Source organism: Physeter macrocephalus, chromosome 16 (genome assembly GCF_002837175.3).
Source record: "Physeter macrocephalus isolate SW-GA chromosome 16, ASM283717v5, whole genome shotgun sequence".
Taxonomy (NCBI): Eukaryota; Metazoa; Chordata; class Mammalia; order Artiodactyla; family Physeteridae; genus Physeter; species Physeter macrocephalus.
The window spans coordinates 16076950-16098389 of NC_041229.1; the positions used below are offsets into that span (position 1 = coordinate 16076950).

The following is a 21440-nucleotide window of genomic DNA, read 5'->3' on the forward strand; positions in this document are numbered from 1 at the left end:
TTTAGGACTCTTTTCTTCTCTAAATATAGCCACATGCCATTTTACCCCTTGAAAATTAGAACTTTATTTAAAGCTTTATTATTTTTAGTTTTTATGAAAGTAATATATTCTCATCAAAAATATTCAGACAATACAAAAATGTATAAAGAAGAAAATGAAAATTACTCATAAACCAACGCCCAGACATAATTACTGTTAGCATTTTGGCATATATAGTTATATATGTTTAGCACATATTCTTTATACAGGTCTACACATATAAAATCATGCTACAGATGATGTTTATCACCTTGTTTTATTTTATTTTTTTTTGGTAAGCACTAAAAAAATTGAAGCTGAAAATATATAGAGAGAAGTGCACAAATTATAAGTATAGTTCAATGAATTTTCACTGGTATGTAACCAACTAATGTTCAGATCAAGAAATAGACCTGCACCTCAAAACCTCTCCATGCCTCTTTTAGTCACTAACCATACCAAACACAACTAGTACTCTGACTTTCATCACTAGATCGGAGTTTTGCCTGCTTTTGAATTTTTTACAAATAGAATCATACAGTATATGCTTTTTCGTGTGACTTTTGTTCCACGTTATATTTGTAAGGTACATTCATGCTGTTGTATGTAGTATTCGTTCATCCATTTTCTTTGTTGCATAGCATTCCACTGTGTGACTATATTACAAATTATTTACACATTTTACTATTGATAGGTACTCCCCCCTAACACCCCCAACCCCAGTGTGTTGTTATCAGTAATGTGTTTTGATACATTTATATATGCATTTCTATTAGGGAACAGACTTGTGGGTAAGCCAGTTTATACTTGTACCAACAGTCTGCGAGAATTTCATTTGCTCCATATCCTTGCTGACACTTGATTATTACCAATGCTTTAAAATGTTCTATTCTGTTGAGTGTGTAGTAGTAACTCATTGTGGGTTTTTTTTTGTTTTTCCTTAATGACTAACGAAATCGAGTGCTTTTTGATATGCTTCTTGGACACATAGATATCCTTTTTTGGTGAAATACCTGTTCATTTGTTTCCCATTTATCTATTGGATTTTCTGTGTTTTTAAAAATTGATTGTAGGAGTCATTTGTATATTCTGGATATGAGGGGTTTTTTGTCAAGTATTTATTGAAAAAATCTTCTCCCACTATGTGAGTTGCCTTTTCACTCTTTTAAGGTATCATTTGATAAACAGAAGCTTTAAATTTTAACTTGGTCCCGTTATCAATATTTTCCTTTATGGTTAGTATATTTTGTGCCCAATTTAAGAAACATTTACTTACTTCAAGATCATTAATATATTTTCCTATGTTCTAGAAGTTTTATTGTTTAACCTTTCACTTTTTTATTTATAATACATCTGGAACTGATTTTTGTGTATGGTGTGAGGTAGGGGTCAATATATTTTTTCCCCATATAAATAACCAATAATTGAGCTCCACTTATTGAAAAGACTGTTCATTTCCCCCTGTTCCATCATATCACCTTTGCTAGAAGTGAAGCATGTATCAGACTGTTTTTGTATTCTCTATTCCGTTCTACTGTATATTTGTTCACCTTGTGCCAACTCAACAGTTTCTTAATTACTGGTGTTTAATAATATACTTAATATCTGGTAGTTTAGGTCCTCCAAATTTGTTACTCTTCTTCAATACTGTCTTTGCTCTTTTTATGCTTTGCATTTTCATGTAAGTTTTAGAATCAGTTTATCCATCTCTATAAAATAAAAAACATGCTGAGATTTTGATTAGGATGGCATTGAATTTTATATCATTTTGGGGAGGATTGACTTTTTGTTACAGTATTTTATTTACAATATTGAATCTTCCAATCCCTAAATATGTAATATCTCCCACTCATTTAAGTTTTCTTTAATTTATCTTAATAAAGTGTATAGGTGTTTTTTTTTCTAGAAGTTTTGCACATCTTTTGTTGGATTTATTTCTAGGTATTTTATGTGTTTGATGCTATTGAAAATATTATTTTGAAAATGCTATCTTTAAAAAATATTTCCTAAGGGCTTTCCTGGTGGCGCAGTGGTTGACAATCCACCTGCCGATGCAGGGGACTCGGGTTTGTGTCCCAGTCCGGGAAGATCCCACATGCTGCAGAGAGGCTGGGCCCATGAGCCATGGCCACTGAGCCTGTGCGTCCGGAGCCTGTGCTCCGCAACAGGAGAGGCCACAACAGTGAGAGGCCCGCGTACCACAAAAAAAAAAAAAGAAAAAAGGAAAAAAAAAAATCCTAATAGTTTGGTTGTATATAAAAATTCAATTAATTTTTGCATGTTGAACTGTAACCTTGCTTGACTTGGCTAAATTAATTTTTTAACTCTATCAGTTTATCAGCATATTCTTTTGGATTTTCAAATACACAATCACATCCCTTGCAAAATGACTTTATTTTCAAACATTATATACTTTTTTTCCTTTTCCTTATTGCATTTTGTAGGACCTATGATATAATGTTGTATAGGAGGGTGACAGTGGACATCATTGTCTCATTCCTTATATCAGGGGTAAGTCTTTCAATATTTATCATTAATAATGGTGTTTGTTCCAAGTTTTTTATAGTTATCCTTAATCCTTTATAAAATTAAGGAAGTTTCCTTCTGAGGCTAATGTGTTAAGCTTTCTTTTTCTAATTTTAAAAATGAATGAGTGTTGAATTTTATTAAATGACTTTGCTACATCTATTGAGGAGATCATGTAATTTTTTTCTCCTTTATTCTGTTATTTGGTTCATTACTATCAATTGCATTGATTGCTTTTCAAATAGTAAACAAACTTTACTTTCCTGGAATAAGCCCAGGTTGATTGTGATATAGTGTTCTTTTTATATATCATTGGATCCCATTTGCTGAGAATTTGTTTAAAATTTTTGAATTTACGTTCATGAGAAAGATTGAACTGAAGTTTTTCTTATTGTAATGTTATTATCAGGTTTCAGTATCAAGATTATACTGGTCTCATAATATAAGTTGGGAGTTGTAAAGTTTTTCTATTCTCTGGAAAAAATTGTAGATTTATTTCTTAAATGTATGATAAAATTCACTGGAGAAATCATCTGTACCTGAAGTTTTCTTTAAGTGTGATATCTGCAGGTTTTTGTAGATGATCTTTACCAGGTTGAGGAAGTTCTCTTTAATTCTTAGTTTTCTGAGAGTTTTTATAAGGAATGACATTGAATTTTGTCAAATGCTTTTCTGCATCTATTGAGATGATTATATGGTTTGTCTTTTTTGGTCTGTTTATTCAACGAATAACATTGATTTTAAAATGTTAGATCAATTTTGCATTCCTGGTCATGATATATTATCTTTTTATATATTGTTGTATTAGATTTGCCTAAGATGTCTGCTATTATTTGTATTAACTGAGTCCTTGTTACAATCCCATTTTATCACTTGTGTTGGGTTTAGCTGTAACTATTTGCTTTGCCATTTCAGTGGTATCTTAAGGGCTTATAGTATATATTTTAAACTTATTGTAATCTAACTTTAGAAGAGGAAGGAGAGAGGGGAGAGAGAGAGAGAGGGAGAGAGAGAGAGAGAGGGAGAGAGAAAACTCATTTGAGGAAACTACCTGGGGCCAGGGAAAGAAACACCTGAAAAAATTCTATGGAACAATCAATCTCTGGCATTCACATAGGATTGAGAATAGTACCCATTCCTACTATCCAGAATGGAAACCATAATTCATGGAGCCTCAGGGACAGAAACTAGAAGGATTTTGCCTCAGTAGTGGTGAAAATTAAACCTAGATTAAATGTTTCTCTGGTCCTATGTAATGAAGCCTAAAGCCAAACTTCAGAAAGGTCAATCTGCTTCCAAATAACTTGACTGTATCCCAGGACAAAGCTAAGGAATATTTATAGGAATACAAATATTTCAGCACACAGTGGGATAAAATTATAATGCTTGGCATCCAATAAAAAATCATCAGATCTGTGAAGAAGCAGGAAAAGTATATCTATAATAGGAGAATTTTCAACCAATCAAAAATGATCCAAATGGTAGAGTTAGTAGACAAGGGCATGAAAACAGTTATTATAATTGTATTCCATAGGCTCAAAAAGCTAGAGGAAAATTTAGCTATACTGTGCATAAGTAGAGACATAAAAGAAAGAAAAAGACCCAATATGAATTTCTAAAGATGAAAAAACTGCCATGTTTCAGATGAAAAAGATACTAAATGGGATAATGGTAATTTTGACATTGTACAGGAAAAAATTAGTACATTTGAAGACAAAGCAGTGGAAAGTATTCAGAAAGAAACATAAAAATAAAGACTGAAAAATAATAAGAGAGAATTATTGAGCTGTGGTATGAGTTAACTCTGGTCACCTTGGACTCCCCAGACTCTTGAATTTATTTCCTCAATTCAAGGAGACCACTGAGTTCCACTTGGGTTTCTCCTCCATGTACCACAGCCTGAAAACTTTCTGCAGGCAGTAAGTTGGGGCAATAACAGGGCTCACTCACCTCCCTTACTTCCCATCTCTCAAGGATCATTCTTCTTTGTAGCCTGATGGCCAAAGCCTTAAGAATCATTGTTTTATAAATTTTGCTCAATTTTTTTGGTTATTTTAGGTGTGAAGGTATATCTGTTACCTGTTACTCCAAAAGGATACTGAGTGTATTGTTTTTGTGTATTTTTAATTAGTTTAATACAGTTTAAATTAGTTTAGGTTTATTAAGTGTGTATTTCAAATCTGTGTCCTTTATATTTTTGTGTACTCATTCTGCTTGTTATTGAGAGAAACATAAGAAATTCTTTATTTCTCCTTGCTCCAAATTTTGCTTTTTACATTTTGAAGTCATGTTATGAGGTACATACATATTAAGAATTTTTATGTCTTCTTGGTAGATTGATCTTTTTGCCATGAGGAAATGTCTTTCTTTATCTCTGGTAATTCTTCTTGCCTTAAAAGTCTACTTTGTCTGATATAAATATAGCCATGCTAGCTTTCCTTTGTTTAGTGTTAGCATGGTATATCTTTTTCTATTCTTTTACCCTTTCTTTGGTCTTATATTTAAGATGCATTGCTTATAAGCAGCATATAGTTGTTTTTCTTCATCATAGTTGTTGGAAAGCAATACGAATATTTTCATGTTTCTGCCTGGTTAACGTTTTCTAAGTCTTTCTAAGCAAAGAAAGAATGTCTCTTTCCCCCAGACACATTTGCTCCTCACATTCTAAGGGTGATAAACCTGGAGCTGCTTTTATTCTTTATAATGGAGCCATCTGCTCCCATTCAAAGGATAAGTAAATATATCAACCCCAGAGCCAAGTATTTGAATTCCAGAGTAGAGACTTTGTCATTTCTCTTCCCTGAGAAAATAGTTTGCGTTAGAAAGGATCCTCTCCCTCTCTCAGGATGAAGGCGGTAGGGGAGCCTTATGGCTGTTCCTATATAAACTCTCAGATTCATAATTTTTGAATTCCTCTCCTCTGTGTACCCTTTGCATGTACAGTCCTAACCATCTGGTTCTCATTACACCACCCTTAAGGGGGAAAATTGGGCATGGGGAACCAATGCAGTTATTACTGTAAGTAGTAATAATCAGCCCCAATCTAGAAACCTGATATTTGTCTTCTGAATAATATAAATAAATAATTGGTATTAAAAACTTATCTGACAAATTAAAAACTTGTCTGACAAATTTTGTTTTCAATAGAAGAATTTAGTATATTTATCTTCTTATGTAATTACTGATATATTTGGGCTTAAACACATTATAGTGTATATTTTCTTATTTGTAATGCTTTATTTTGTCCTCCTTTATTTTCTTCTTTGAGTTAATTCAGTATGTTTTGTTATTTCTATTATCGTGTTAGTTGTATAGTCTTTTGCTATTTTTTTTTATTGGCTACTCCTGATATTATAATATGCATCTTTGGTTTATTACAATAAACTGAAATAATTATTTTTACTACTTTTATCATTTCTATTAAGTTATCTATGTTTTATTGTTACTCATTTGAAAGTAATGTGGGTTTTTTTCTCTGGTTGCTTTAAATGTTTCTCTTGGTGTTGGGTTTTCAATAATTTTGCCATGATATGCCTACACATTTATCCCGCTGAAAATCTGTGGCTTAATGTCTTTCTTCAGTTTAGAAGAATGTGAATTTCAGAAAATTCAGTCACTATTTTTCAAATATTGTTTATGCTAAATTTTTTCTCTCTTTTTTTTTTCTGGTACTCCAGTTTCACATGTTAGATCTTTTCACCATGTCCCATATGTCTTATATTCTTTTCTGCATTTCCATCTTTTAAAAATATTTTCTCTTTTTATCAGTCTGGTTATTGTCTTCCAACCAGCCATTCCAACCTATTCTTTCCTTCAGCAGTGTCTAATCTCTTATTAAACCCAAATTATTGATTTTAGGTGTTATGTATTTTTAGTTCTTGAATTTTGGTTCTTTCTAAAGATTCCAGAGTGGTTTTTTTCTTTTTTACTGAAATTTACCATTTTGATCTATTTTCTTGAAGATATTCATCATAGTGACATTAAAGTCTGTGTCTGAAAATACTAATATTTGGTTCATCTGTGAAGCTATGATCTGACCTTTATTTTCATTCTTAGTTATTTCATTCTGTGTCCTTGCATGCCTAGTCAGTTTTTATTGAATGCCAGGCATTTTTATGAAATTTGTAATCTCTAGATGATATCTTCTTCCAGTTAAGATTTGCTTAGTCAACTATAGTAGAGGAGGAGCACCTGTATTTGAAGCTGGGTTCCAGTCTCTGTGAAGGTTGGTATAGTCCCTCTTCACATTTATTCTTTCGGTTTAGCACTTCATGAATCCCAGATGAAATCCTGGAATGTGTACCAGGTCTTCTCCTCCTTGGTTGTGGCCTTTCATTTTTGTCTTCCTAGGACTGTGAGACTATTAAAGTCTCTTTTTGAAAAGCATAACTTCCAGTCGGTTTTTTTTCCAGAGGACAGTTTTTCTTCAGTCCTTAAGGACCCAGCTCCTTACATGGGCTTTGGCAGAGGTCACGGGGTGGCACAATTAGGTCTAAATTAGGTGAAGGTGTGTGGATTTTCTGGGCTTTGTGAGAATGATTCCTGACTACCTTGCTGTGAATGGCATGACTCATGCAGTAATGTAGTTTCACATAGAGAAAGCACAAGTGTGCCAAAGACACTCGCTCTGGAAATGTCCATGATGACTGTGGCCTGTACTACATTTTGAATGATGAACTTCTTAATGGCCTTGTCCTTGGGCACATGCTGGGTGCAGTTAGTGCAGCATATAGGCTACATGTGGCCATAGGCTTTTTGGCATGACCATTATTGCTTCTTTTCTTGGTCTACACCAGGATGAAGATCCTCTTAGGAAGGGGGCACAACACACCCAGCCCTTCTGGCATCTTGGCAGGAAGGACCCAGACCTAACAGCCTTTTAAAATTTCCCAGCCTTGTAGCCAGTTTTTAGTTAGGTTTTTCATCCCCTGGGTTGCTGCTTATGGATCACACATGGCTTGAGGGAAAGTGCCATTAAATATTAGACTCACTTCTTTGGTCTTCTCTTGTCTCCAGGATCTCAACCTTTATATCCTAAATGCCTTGGTTGGTAGCTCTGAGCTCCAGTATATGTCTCCTCAGCCTCATGAGACTGTCAAAAGCTCTGCTTGGCTTCACTGTGTCTTAGCTACTACTTTATGTTCATCTTCTTAGTCTCTGCTTGTCCTTTCAGCCTCTGAGCTACTAAATATGAATCAGGGAAAAGCAATCATGAACGTACGGTGCCTCTCAGTTCATTTCCCTTCTTTTTTAAATTTTGGCTCATAAGTCCTGGATGCCTTGGCAGCTCTCTGTTGATTTTTAAAGAGTTGTTTTTGATTTTGATTTTTAAAGTTTTTACTAGCAGGAGAATTTGTTTGATACAAGCCAGTCTACCCCAGACAAGAGCAGAAATTTTGTAACCTGCTTTTATGAAGGAGTTTTGTGACTGTCACTTTGTGGTAGACCTGGAGATTAAGTAGAAAAGGAATCAAATAAACGTGAGGGAGAAAAGCTATGAAAAGATTAAGTTATTTGACATCCAAAAGATTTAGCACTGCCACAGTCCACCTGGTTCCTCAGATTATAATTAGATTTTGGTCATACTGCTGAGTTGGAAGAAGCCTGGAGATGTTTTCAGATATCTGAAGGATGCTACTGTGGCTTTGGCAATGTTGGGGAGGATGGGGGAGTAGGGAATGGGTCAGGGGAACAAGGGCCAAGGGTATAAATAAAAGCTGAAGGGGCACAGATTTTGGTTCGAATAAAGGGAATTATTCCTAATAAAGATTGCTGGAATGAGGATCAGTAGGAAATAACTCATTCCCCATCCATGAAGTCATTCTAGTATTGGTCAATTTGGGATGGGGTGCTATAAAGGGGATTAAAATATTGAATGTGGGATGGGTGAATGGCATGGTATATACTATACTTGGTCATAGTAGGCAAGGAGCTCAATAAATGTTGAATGAACATGTGATCTGCCAAGTCCCATCTAAGGTTGAGATTCCATAATTTTAGCAGTGAGGAAGTCAGGATAGTATAATACAAAGTACATAGGACTAGAGTACTCTGTTCCCAGAGTAGTTTAGGAAGGAAGAACATGGAAAATGCCATCTTTTCTATTCTTACCTCTCCAACCCCACCCTTCAGCTAGCCCTGTAAGTCCCGGTTAAACTTTCTACGAAGAGCTGAGCTCCAGTGCAGAGCATTGGCGCCTAGAAGAGGTGTGGAGATAAGCAGACAATGGGAGCTCTCTCCTTGGTGATGAGCACCCCTATTTCATGCCCTCTGGGGGCTGCAGGTGCAGGTTTGGCAGAGCAACCTGCCCTCCTAAGTGGTCCCAGCCTGCCCTGGGAACAGAGCCAGCTGGGAGGTCATGTCCGGGCTGGTCTTCTCCTCCCTCCTCTCTGCAGCATTTTCTCAGCCTGATCCGGTGCTGCTCTCTGCTCCCTCACTGCGGGCTGGAACAGGCTAATCTGCACCCCTAGCTTGGGGAGCCCATGTTGGGCATCCTCCCCCACCCCCATCCCAAGCAGGGCTGAAGTACTGTTCCCGACCAGCCGAACCCTGCCAGTGGTGCTACTAAATATTTCATTCGGGCTTAACAACTCAATCTGCTTGCCATTATCCTGAGGCACCCCCCCGCCCCCAGCCCCCAGCCCCTTTCTGATTAACAAAGTAGCCAGCCGGGAAGATCTGCTGAAGCCCTCATTGAAGGCTGTGTGAGCCAGCCGCTGCGCAGGGCAGGTGGGCGGAGGCACAGCATTAAGCAGGAAGCATCGATTTCGGCATTAGCTAGCTTTTTACATTCCCAGGCAGACAATGCAAGTACCTTAAATTATCTTCAAAGCAACCGAAGGGAAGGAAATTGGTCTTAGATGTGGTAAATAGACTCCACAAAGTCTGCTGAAGCATGCAAAGATGTGCACACCGGGGACCCAGAGGCCTAGCCGCCAAGCCTGCTCCATGGCTGATCAGAATTCAGACAGTCATTGCAGGGGTTCCTTTCCTCTGCCCCCTGAACACTGGGAGAGCAGGAGGGGTCTCGAAGCTGGGATCTCAAATGCCAAGGCAGCTGCAGGGAGCAAGCTCAACACTGAGCTTCGATTTACTTTTGGTTCTACTGATGTGTGACTTTGGTCAGGTAGCCTAAACTCTCTGAGCCTCATTTTCCCAACTAGTGATATGGGACTTGTAATATCTACCTTAGAAGGGAGTGATGCTGATTTCAGGGCTCTGTCCTCTGCAGGTTGGACCCTCTTCTATGCCCTCATACCATCTTGTGCTCATCTTGGTCCCAGGCTTATCACACTGCTGTGATTGTTGGTTTTCATGTCTGTCCTTCCTGCGGACAGGCAGTGGTTAACATTTTTTTAGGGAGGGGTCAGGACCCCACGAAGAAGCTGGTGAAAGCCATGGGCCCTCTCCCTACAGAAAAACGTATGAACATATAATTTGCTTATAATTTCAAGGAACTCATAGCAGCAAGGCTAAAATCCCTATGCCAGTGTTCACACAGTGCCTGGCAGATGAGTCATAATCAGAATATGTCTGTTGACTGCTTGAATCATTTTGAAGATGTTTTCCCGGCCCTGTGATTTTGGAATTCAGTTCTATCCAGGAAACATTCATTTGGTGAGTACTTATTGTGTTGCAGGCCCTAGAATGGGTTTTATGGAGAGTTCAGGGACACAAGTCCTGCCCACAGATGGAGAATGAGACATAAATGCATATGTCAGTGACTCAAGGTGGTAAGATTCTGCCCATTTGAAAGCTCCTTTACCTACCCTTAGCTCAAGCAACTCCTGGGAAAGGGCTTTGTTCCCTTTCCTCTCAGCCCTGACATTGGAGATCCCACGGGGTAGGCCATCAGAGACAGACTGAGGGAGAAGAGTTGTAAGAGTGTGCTCTTGATAGAGGCCCGGTGGCAGGTGGGGAAGGTAGTGTAGTGAGAAGGCCATCAGCAGCCAGGTCTAGAAGCACTGTCACCATGCTTGGGGCTGGGGCAGAGAGCTAAGGGTCTGGCAGCCAACACCTGCTAGCTCCTGTCCGGTACCCTGCGCTGGGTTAATCTATTTAGTGAGGACATTATTATGCACAGGCAATTTGCATAATCTGCCAAGCCCTGATTGTAGGGCACTCAAGGGCCTGTTGGGGAAAGCTGGCAAGAGAGCATCCCTTTGTCCTTTGCAGACAATGGGTGAGGGTATGGGCTGGGCGGCTGGGCCCCAGATCCAGGAGCGCTGGATCCCAGACTGAGTCTAAGACAGTGAGTTGGGGCTCCCACGGCCTTGTTTCTGGGGAGTAAGCTCATTCCCACCCTCAAGCCTGTTGCATCTTCTCTGCTCTTAACAACTTAATTGTAAAAGGATAAAACCCCTCGTGGATGTTTTTAAGGAGTTAAATAAGTGCCAGTGATGGCTCCTGTTGGAGCTCTTTGGATTTGAAAAGAAGATACTGAGATGTAAAGATATAAATATTTAATTGTCTCTTGAAGCCTGGGTTTTCAAGCAAGCGGCAGGGAGCCAAGAGTCTCCTCTGAATGTGATGTGTGTGCGTGCATGAATATGCACATATGTGCATGTGTGTATATGAGCGTGTGTGTGTGCGTTTAATAGAGGAGAATTCTTCAGGAGCATTGTGTGTGTTCGCTGTTCTACTCCTATTTACCTTTGCTCTCTACCACCTAAAGAGATAATAAAAAACAGGGCATGAACTCTGTTTTGATTTAATTTAATTCAACAAACAAATGCAGAACATGTCTAGACCCCTCTTGCCCTTAAGGCATCTGTGGTCCAGTAAGGGAGTAGGTCTTTTACCCAAATCACCATGATACCCATTAGACAGACTGGGATAAACTCCATAAAGATAGGCAAACGTTGTGGACCTGACTTGCAGGGTGGTTGCCCTGTCCTTGGAAGCTGGCTTCCTGGAGGGGCTCAGCCAGCCAGAGTCCATCTCTCTGTGTGACTTGCATCATTCTTGTAACGTGACAGATGCTCAATAAGTCATGTTGGATGGTTGTTGGACTCTTTAAACATTCCCTGTAGCACTGTGGTCATTTCTGTCCACACTACCTCCCCCAAATGCTTGGAAGTTTCCCAGAAAAAATAAATAAAACTCAGAGGAAGAAAAGAGACCCAAAGTAGTTTATGGGGCCCTGAGACTTGCAGAAAGTTGGAGCGGAAGAGACTGAGTCTAGATGTGGGGTCACTTGCTTTACTTCACATGGCACCATCCAAAGGAGTCAGATGAGACACCAGGAGAAGTTCCTGGTCTCCTGAGGAGGGGAGCTTGTGAGGTATCTACCCTGGGGCCCTTTCAGGGAAGGAAGCTATGGGCAAGGACAAGATAACCTCTTTATTTCCTTCCAATGTGGGTCATCCTCTATGCTCCCATCTTATAAACACTGGAAAAGATATCAGTAAGGGGCCTCCAGGATTTTCAAGTGCCATCAGTGGGGAATAAAATTATGTGAACAATAAAAACAAAAACCTAACAGTTGGCCAGTCGTGCCTTCAGTGAGCTGGGGCCCTGATTAATTTTTCCCCTGGAGGATTCCAGGGACTCTGGGGGAGATTTTAGACAGCCTGGGTTAGAAGAAGGGAGTGTGGGACCATCCTGTACCTGAGTCTGGGTTCCAAACACAAGATACTATAAAGTGAGATGCAATCTAGATGCTCCCCTCCCTCCCCCACAGCAAGGAATCTCCCAGCATGCCCCGGGGGAGAAGGAAGCAACAGGGGTTTCAGGAAGGGCAAAGGAGAGCAAGAGGCTACCATAGCATTTGTGATTCCTTTTGCTGTGAGGATTGAGATTGGAAAGAGCGCAGAGGGAAGTAAGATGGAGGCAAGCCCCCTTCTCTGCCAAACTCCAGGGATCACCTCCAAAGGGCTCCAGTCACATACAGCTGAACAGAGCCCCCTGGGGTTCGGCACCATGGAGGTTTGAAGAACTGTTAAGGAGCTGTTAATACCATTCCACCTGCTTCAGGGCAAGTCAGCACCCAGGCCATTGGCTGGCTGACCACCAAGATTCTACAACTTTCCTCAATGGCTTTGATGTTTCATCTTGCAGTGACTCCTGCTAAGATAAGGTCTCTCTTGCTGTGAGGCATAAAAGGCTCTGGTCCCATCTGCACAGAGAAGCGGCACTTCTGTCAGTTCTCCTACTATCAGGGGTTCTTAATTCATAATAGCTGCTGGTCACAAACTTCTTAGAGAATCTCTTAAAAGCCATGGTCCTCTTCCCCCTCAAAATGCACATACATACATACATACATAGACAATTTGGCATACAATTTCAGGGCATTTATGAACCTCATGGAACCATAGACAGATTCCATTAACAAGATACCTGCTTCAGAAAAACATCTCTAAGCTTTTAGGACAATAAAAGTTTTTGAATAGCATTTCGCAGTGCGAAAAGCACTTTCACCATGCATTGTGTTAATCTTCGTAGTAATCCTGCTGAGGGAGGAATTATTATATTATTGTCCTTATTCTGCGGACAGAGAAACTGAGACTCAAAGAATTCTGTCATTTTCCCACAGCTGCTAAGAGGTGAAGTCAAAACTGGAATCCAGCCCTTCTGCCTGAGCTCTGCAAACGTTCACCAGGCCAGGTTTGTACTTTCCCTTTGACCTTTCTCCACTTTTCACAGCTGTGTTAGACTAAGACTTGTGAATCTGTATCTATTCTTATTTTGTGAGATGTATGGTGAATAGAGACTGGGGGGGTCTGGCTCCGAGAATGACCAGAGGCTCCATGGGACAGGAGAGGGGACCTCCTAGGGAGTCTGGTCTTTAGGAGTCAAGGCTGTTTTCTAAGTTAATGATTGCACTTGACATTCCTGAAGCTCATCTGTGACTCCTCATGACATCAGGGAGGAATATAGGAGTTACAGGATTCTAGGATTGGAGGCGACCCACGAGTTCATTTGTTTCTTAGATCTCCAAGGAAGATCAGGGAGGAAAACATCTCTTCCATCTCCTTACCCTCTACATCCAAGCGGCCAATATAGCTATGACCCTAAATGACCTTTGAAGCTTCCTTTGAATATTAACAGGAGCTTCAGTTGCCTGATTTCTTAAACCTGTTGGCAGACAGTAGTGACATTAGAATAACTTTCTCTTTAATTCCCTTCCATAGATTTCCAAGGGAGTTTTTATAATATCATTTGCTCAATTCAATTCTAATGAATATGGATTATTTTTCTGCATTATAGCTATTGATCTTCAGCCATTGATCTGAGAAGGGAGTGTTACCGCTCATAAATCCCTCCATTCTGACTGAGGGTTCCCTGGGGCCAGGGATGGGGAGATGGAAGTAGCAAGAGATGGATGAGCTAAAGGGGTAGCTGAGCTCCAGCAGGGGTGAGCTAGGGGAATGATTGTGGGGGATGGAGATGGAGGGGTGAATATCCCACTGAAGACTCACCTAATGCTCCATCCAAATAATCTGATTTACTCTTCTCCACCCACAACCCACGATTTTCCATTTCTGGGCCTTTCCTCATGCCATGCTTCCTGCCCATCATTCTCTTCCTTCGTTCTCCCCTACCTGTACAAATTCTACCTAAGTTTCCAAATCCAGATCCAATGCCATATTTTTCATGAAGCTTTTCCTGGTTCCCTCCCCACCTACTGCTAATTGGAATATCTCAGTCTTTTATAGTCCCACACTGCTTTATCTCTTAGGGCACTTATCACTTTGTGTTATGTACACATCTGCATTTTAGTCTTTGGTCCAAAGAGACAGTCTTGTCATGATTCCAAAATAGGTAGATAACCCAGAAGCAGAAACCACATGATGGATGGGAGCTACAGGCAGTTCTGATATTGCTGGAGCACAGTGTGGTGGTGGCCAGATTCGAAGGAGGGGCTTCCATCTTTGTCTGCCATGTCATTGTAGAGATCCCCCTTGAAAGGTGTATTAGTCAGGGTCTAATCAGGAGACAAAAGCCATACCAGGTATTTTGAAAATTGTAAACATAGAGAATTAATGTAAAGGACAGTAAGTAGCTCAGAAGAATTGCTCACTAACTGAAAAGAGAACGCTAGAGTGTCATGGAAGTAGCAACCGCAGGAAGCAGCCACCACCCCTAGAACTGGGGCAACAAAGAGAAGAGGTTGGAGTTATTAAAACCTAGAATCTTGAAAGAGAGGACCCACAGAGCTGAAAGTCAAACTTCTAAGGAAAAGAAACTGCTTGGCTGGGACTGGTATTGCTGAGTTTGAAGGAAGGGCTCATGGGGTTGGGACTCAATCCTTCTAAGGGTGAGGGGGGGGACCTGTATTGGAGAAACTTCAAACTATTCAACTGCTGCCTTGAAACAAATTGCCATGACCGGATAGACAAGTCTGACCGGAGCATGAAGCAAACAGGGCACCAACAGGAAGGGCCAAGTTTCTCTGTTCCTCCTGCAGCCCTGCAGTCTTCCTCCAGTGGCTCCAATGGACAGAGTTGGGCAGGGAGCCAGTGCACAGCAGAAGTCCTAGTATCACAAAGTGGAGTTTGGAAGGAAGGGTTCAAATTAGAAAGACAATTGGGCTGTTCCAGGGTATTCCTTTGGGTCCTCAGCATCTATACACTCCTTTCTACACAGATTTGAACTTCCCACAACCATAAAATGAATTGTTCTTTCACCTAACAAGATGCAACCATCTTTTGTACAAAGACATTCCCAACCTCTTCTCAAGATGAGGAGAGGCAAACTTTCAATAGTCATTGTATCCATCTCTGGGGGACAGTCACCTGTCCATTACCAGGTTGTGTTGACTACTCTCTTCAAAAGAGAGCTTCATCATCTGAGTATTTTCTTTTTTCTTTTTTTTTTTTTTTTTTTTGTAAAGATTCAGTTTATTAGAACAAAAGTCCACAAAACATGAAGACTTAGCATGGAAGAAGTAAATGAAGTCAAATGCCCTTTGACCACTTACGGAATGCATTTCATGAAAGTATAAGATGTTTGATTATTCAGTCTTTGCCACCTCTTCACTTTCAAAGAGAGTGTAAGGGGTCAGAAGATTGTCCCCAGTAGGCCTCAGGGTCAGACTGAAGTCGGTTTGTGGTGGGCAGACTTCATCCTTCTGTGTCTGCTGAGGTGAGACTTCTGGCTAAAGCCCTGTCCACACGTCTTGCACACATAAGGCTTCTTGCCCTGGTGTGTCATCTGATGTAAGATGAGGTGTGACTTTTGGGGAAAGCCTTGGCAATGCTCTCTGCATAAACAGGGCTGCTTTTCTGAGTGTACCCATTTGTGCGTGATTAAAGCTGACTTACTGCTAAAGCCGAGTCCACACTGCCTGCACGGGTAAGGCTCTTCCCTTGAGTCTTTCTGCCTGTGCCAGATGAGACCTGCCTGGAGACTGAAGCCTCGCCCACACTCCCTGCACACGTACGGCTTTTCCCCTGAGTGTGTCCTCTGGTGTCTGATGAGATTGGACTGCTGGTTGAAACCTCGCCTGCAGGCCTTACACACAATGGGCTTATCCCCCCGAGTGTATGTTCTGGTGTCTGTGAGGTGTGACTTGGGTCTAAAGCCTCACCCACACAGCCCACACACGTAAGGTTTCTCCCCAGTGTGTGTCTGCCTGTGTGAGATGAGGGTTGAACTCTGGCTGAAGCTGTGCCTACACACGCCACACACATAACGCTTCTCCTTGGAGTGTGTCCTCTGGTGTGAGATGAGGTTCGACCTGTCGCTGAAGCCCAGTCCACAGTCGCTGCACACCATAGTCTTCTCCTCTAACCGTGTCCTCTGGTGTCTGACGACAGCTGACTTCTGGCTGAAGCCTTTCCCACACTCCTGGCACACGTAGGGCTTCTCCCCGGAGTGTGTCCGCTGGTGTATGATGAGGTTTGACTTCTGGCTGAAGCCCCGCCCGCACTCGCTGCACATGTAAGGCTTCTCGCCCGAGTGTGTCCTCTCGTGTATCATGAGCGTCAACTTGCGGTTAAAGCCTCACCCACACTCCCTGCATACGACAGGCTTCTCCCCTGAGTGTGCCTTCTGGTGTCTGGCAAGGCTTTTCCTTAGGCTAAAGCCCTTCTCACACACCCTGCACACATAAGGCTTCTCCCCTGAGTGTATCCTCTGGTGACTGAGCAGGTTTGTCATCTTGCTGAAGCCCAGTCCACACTCCCCACAGTTGACTGGTCCAAATCCTAACACTTCTGTCCTCTTCAACAGTCTGTCTGTTTCCTCGGAGTTCCCCCTCTGAGCTGGCTGGCCTCTACCTCCACGCCTTGGATGCCATCCCTAGAGCCTCTGGGGTGGCGGCCTGGGGAAAGTGCCTGAAGTCCTTTTCTTTGTCTTTCCAAAGGCTGGGTACCTTCTCTCTCCTGACCTTCTGCTTTATCGTTCCGGGAACTTCCATCGTAGGCTTGCTGCTGGGCAGGATCTTCTGCACACAAGCACGAGGAGATTCAGGGAGGATGACTACACAGCATATGCTGCATGCGGAATTTCTGACTGGAGAAATCCGGAGGGCAGAAAGGACTGAGCTGGAGTTCTGGCTTTGGTTCTGCTGGGCCAGTGGCCGGTGGGCATTTTCTCTCTTCTCTCCAGGTTTCCTTCCCTTGCTCCAGCTGGGTGATGAGTTTTGGTTTAGAAAATGGAATCCCCAGTGAGACCAGGTTGCTGTAATTCTCCAGCATCACCTCCCAGTACAGGGATCTCTGAGCTGGGCTGAGCAGCATCCACTCCTGCTGGGGGAAATCCACAGCCACATCTCTGAATGCCATGTGTGCCTGAGGCTGGGCTGTCAGGAGCCCAGGAGTCCTCCCCTGGCCCACCAGGCAGTCCTCTCTGGGCAGGCAGGAGCCACAGGGGTCAGAACGAGAACCGAAAGTTTCAGGAGAGTCAATGGAAACTCTCAAGATCCGGCAGGGTAGGGTTTCCTCTTACTTAAAGGCATCAGGAGTGGACCTGCTTTCCGCGCGGGGAAGGGCACGGCTGCGGCGAGGGTCCCGCTGGCGCCACACTCACCAGCGCCACCAAAGAACAAGGGGTCATTCGAGCCCCCAGCTGGGGGAGGGGTGGGGGGGGCACTCCAGCAGGACGCCAGGACTACACTACCCAGAATCCTCGGGCCGCGCCGGGACCACACCTCCCAGCATGCTCGGTGACCCCAAGAGCGCCGCCCGCCAGCCGCTCCCATCGGCTTCTGAGGGAGCAGTTTCTGGGTAACATGCTCCAGCCACCGGAGAATGGCCACTGTAGCGCCCGGATTCCCCGTTTTTTTTTCTGAAAACCACGTGGATAAAGCACGTGGCGAATCCCGGATGAAGCTTCTCTCCGTGCCGTCCGAGTATTTTCTTCTTTATTGCAAAGTTAACTTCTAACAACGTATGTGACAACAAGGGAAGGAGGACAGAAGGTAAAATAACACACACACACATACACAGGAAGAAAATATGCACTGCCATAGTCCTTGTCCGTATAACTGGTCATAAAGTATATATATCAAAGTAAATTATACAAATAAATTACATATAAATAAATTATATTAAATATATATATTCCTTCTTACACTACCTGTTCACATTTTTGTGTTTTCATCATCCTCATCCAGGATACTATCTGGTCATTGTTTTTTTACCTGGTGGAGTGTGGGAGTGACCCAAAACTTTATTCCTGAAGAGTCCTAGTCCTTAGAGATTCTGTGTATTTGTGGTTGTTGTGATTTTGCATTACTGTTTACTCTTGGACACAAAAGTAGTGAGGGATGTCCCTGAGAATCCCCTAGGCTCCAGACAAAGTCTTTTCTGCAATTAAATTCCCTTTTGGTATTAATCATCCCAATTAGTAGAGTAATGCTCGCTTTTTTGCCTGTTGCTTCAGTGGCACAGGACCCCAGAATGGCCAGGGGGAAGTCTCAAATTCTAACTCAGTTGAACCATTGGTATTTATCCTGGTGGAAGATTTTCTCCCTTGGAAACCAAGACCTCCAAATTAGCAGAGCTCAAAGTTGTAGTGACAGGAAGCAAAAATTCTGAGAGTTTTTAGGTGTCAGAGTGAGAGGAGGTACTCCCACAGCAGAGATTCTAAGATCTCTGCCTCCTATTATGGAAGATTTCTATGTAGCACCATATATTGGTCACTGAGTCAAAGTGCATACTGCATTCTGTAAGACAGACCCCATTTTTTTCAGAGGGTTGTCTCCCAACTGGAACCATAGCTAAGGCTCCAGTAGCTCATTCCGAGATTCTTTGGGACCATTTGTTTCTGGTTGATGAGCTATGTAATAAGAATGAATTCCACGGGCCTGAGCCCATTGCCACACTTCTTTTGCTGAGAAATGAATTCCTTGATTAGAAGCAATGTTGTGAGGAATACCATGATGGTGAATAAGGCATTTTATAAGCCCATGGAGGGTGGTGCTAGCAGAAGTGTTACAAGCAAGGACAGCAAATCCAAACCCAGAATATGTGTCTATCCCGGTGAGGACAACTCTTTGTCCCCGCCATGGTGGAAGGGGTCCAATTATTTAAACTGCCTCTGGTCTCCCTGGGAAATGATGCCACACAGGAGGCTCAGTGTTGGTTTCTGCTTTTGGCAAGCTGGGCACTCAGCAAGAGTGAAAAGCAAGTCAGCCTTGGTGACACAAAGTGCATGTTGTCAATCCCATGAGTAGCCTTCATCCATGCCACCATGGCCGCTTTGTACCTAGGTCGACTGAGCAAGTAGTAGGGGGGCTGGGGAAGAGTCTGACATGCAGAGAATGTGAGCATTCATAAGGCATACAGATGTCCACCTAGCTTCATATTCAGCACAAGGGCTGTCCCAAATTAAAGGTCATTGCATTGGCAAGAAAAGCCCTCCCCCAACCTCTGCTTCTATGTGGGTATTGGTAAAGCTGGATTTAAGATCAACAGGTGGGGTCTGCCCACCTGGCCCTTCTTGGGGAAGTATTTTTTCCTCCGGAGTCTTTGTAGTACTGTCTGACTGTACAATTTCTTTGGCACTGAGCTCTGGCTGCCTTGTGTTATTCTTTACTTGAGAATATATGCTTAAAAACAAATTTAAATTAGTACTTGAGGGTAGCAACCATAGTGAGCACATCTTGATATCACCAGAGACTCACTCTGTGGCTCTTACTCAATAAAGTAAAAAGCAAGATGCAGGGGAAAGTTTGATATTTAAGATGAGAAGCCCTAGGTTTGAGGCTTCCTCTTCTGCTTCTCCACGTGACCTTAGACAAGTCTTAGCACACTCCCTATGACCCCGTCACGTATTCTGCCTGAACCACATGCTACTGCTTGATGTTTATTGGTTCCATGCCTTGCTTATGCTGAACCTTCCCCATTTTAATGAAAGAAGATGCCTTCACTATCTGAGTGGAGATACGAGTCCAGTAAGTTTCAGAGTTCCCTTTAAAATAGAGGCTAGGCACAATCTCTGAAAAGACCCAAAGCAAGCGGTTAATAAAGGAAACTACTGTTGCTTAGTTCGCCCCAAAGTTGTAATTGATATTCATCATCTTTCTCTCCTCCCAATCATTCTGGTTTTCCTGAGTATTGTGACTGGTCTTGGTAAGGGCACCCAGCCGTTCATCCATGAGGCATCTTAGCCCTTAGTAGCCCTTGTTGGGCTATTGTTTCTATAATTGCATACTAAGTATTATCTCTGGGCACCAAGTGACATACCTGTGAACAGCTTGGGTACCAGACACACTCTTCCCTGCCCTTATTGTGTGGCAGCAACTCTAACTTATGATAATCAGGGTAGGTTTCCCTGCCATTAAATTAACACGTTTCTTTGCCTCTTAGTTCATTGACATGAGGAACTCAAAATTCACAACTTTCAGTTCAGTGGAACCCTTACCGTGACCCCTGACAAAAGTATTCTGCCCCTGGGAACAAGGACCTCTAACCTGGCTAGCGTAATCTTGTGAAGTTAGGAAGGACAAATTCTGTATTTGAGTCACTGGAAGTGATGTTGAGAGTGACCACTCCTATTTCTTCCCCTTGATTCCCACTTCCATTAATTCTAGCTATTGGAGTACAGCACCATATGTAGGTCATTACTTCAACACATATAATGTATCTTCATCTCGACCCTTCACTGGCATCTTATCTGGAGCATTAAAGACTAGTCACTACTTGGACTGGCTGTTTCTGGGTGATGGGGTACTTGGTTTAACCAGTGTATCCCATGATCATGTGTCCATTGGTGTACCTCCTTCGACATAAAATAGGAGCTTTGATCCAAGGCAGTGCTATATGGGAGACCATGTTGATAGGTTAGGCATACTATAAGTCCTTGGATGGCAGTGCCAGTGGAGGTTTTGTAGGCAGGAGGGCACACTTATATTGAGAGTATCAATTTCAGTAAGGACAAATGGATGTCTCCTCCAGAGAGCAAGGAGTCTGATGTCATTGAAAGTCTCCAAGTGGCTGGCTGATCTCCTTCAGAAATTGTGCCATATCAAGGGTTCAGGGTAGGTCTCTGCTGCTGGCATGTCAGGCAGTCATCACTGAAAATAGGTAAATCAGTCATGACGAGAGGAAGCCTATGCTTTGGGGCCCCGTGTGGTTTCCATCCTTGCCACACTGTCACTCTGTTCATGAGATCGTTGCATCAGCACTTGTTGGCTGGGGAGATGGGTTGGCTGATTTCACGGGACAATTCTACCTGGTTGTTGAGGGCTGCTTTTATAGTGAATGACCTCTGCTGAGCATGAGCAGATACAAAGATCTGCATATTTTGTGCCCACCTATGTGCCCACAGGTCTATGTAACTCTTCACCAGACCTCCTTGTCTCTGATCTTCCAATTCTTTTCCTTCCAGGCTCCTTCCAACCAAGCCATCTGCTACCCAGAGATCATGTATATACACAGCTCAGGTTTCTTTTCCTTCACCCACAGTAAATGATGAAGCATAATGTTCCTTGTCTGCCCTCTGGGAAT

The 21440-nt window shown here is 42.3% G+C and overlaps 2 pseudogenes; both read right to left on the bottom strand.

Moving 5' to 3' along the window:
• Positions 1-6993: 6993 nt before the first annotated feature.
• Positions 6994-7391, bottom strand: LOC102994176 (40S ribosomal protein S26-like; annotated as a pseudogene).
• Positions 7392-15527: 8136 nt separating this feature from the next.
• Positions 15528-17273, bottom strand: LOC112066905 (zinc finger protein 133-like; annotated as a pseudogene).
• Positions 17274-21440: the final 4167 nt, after the last annotated feature.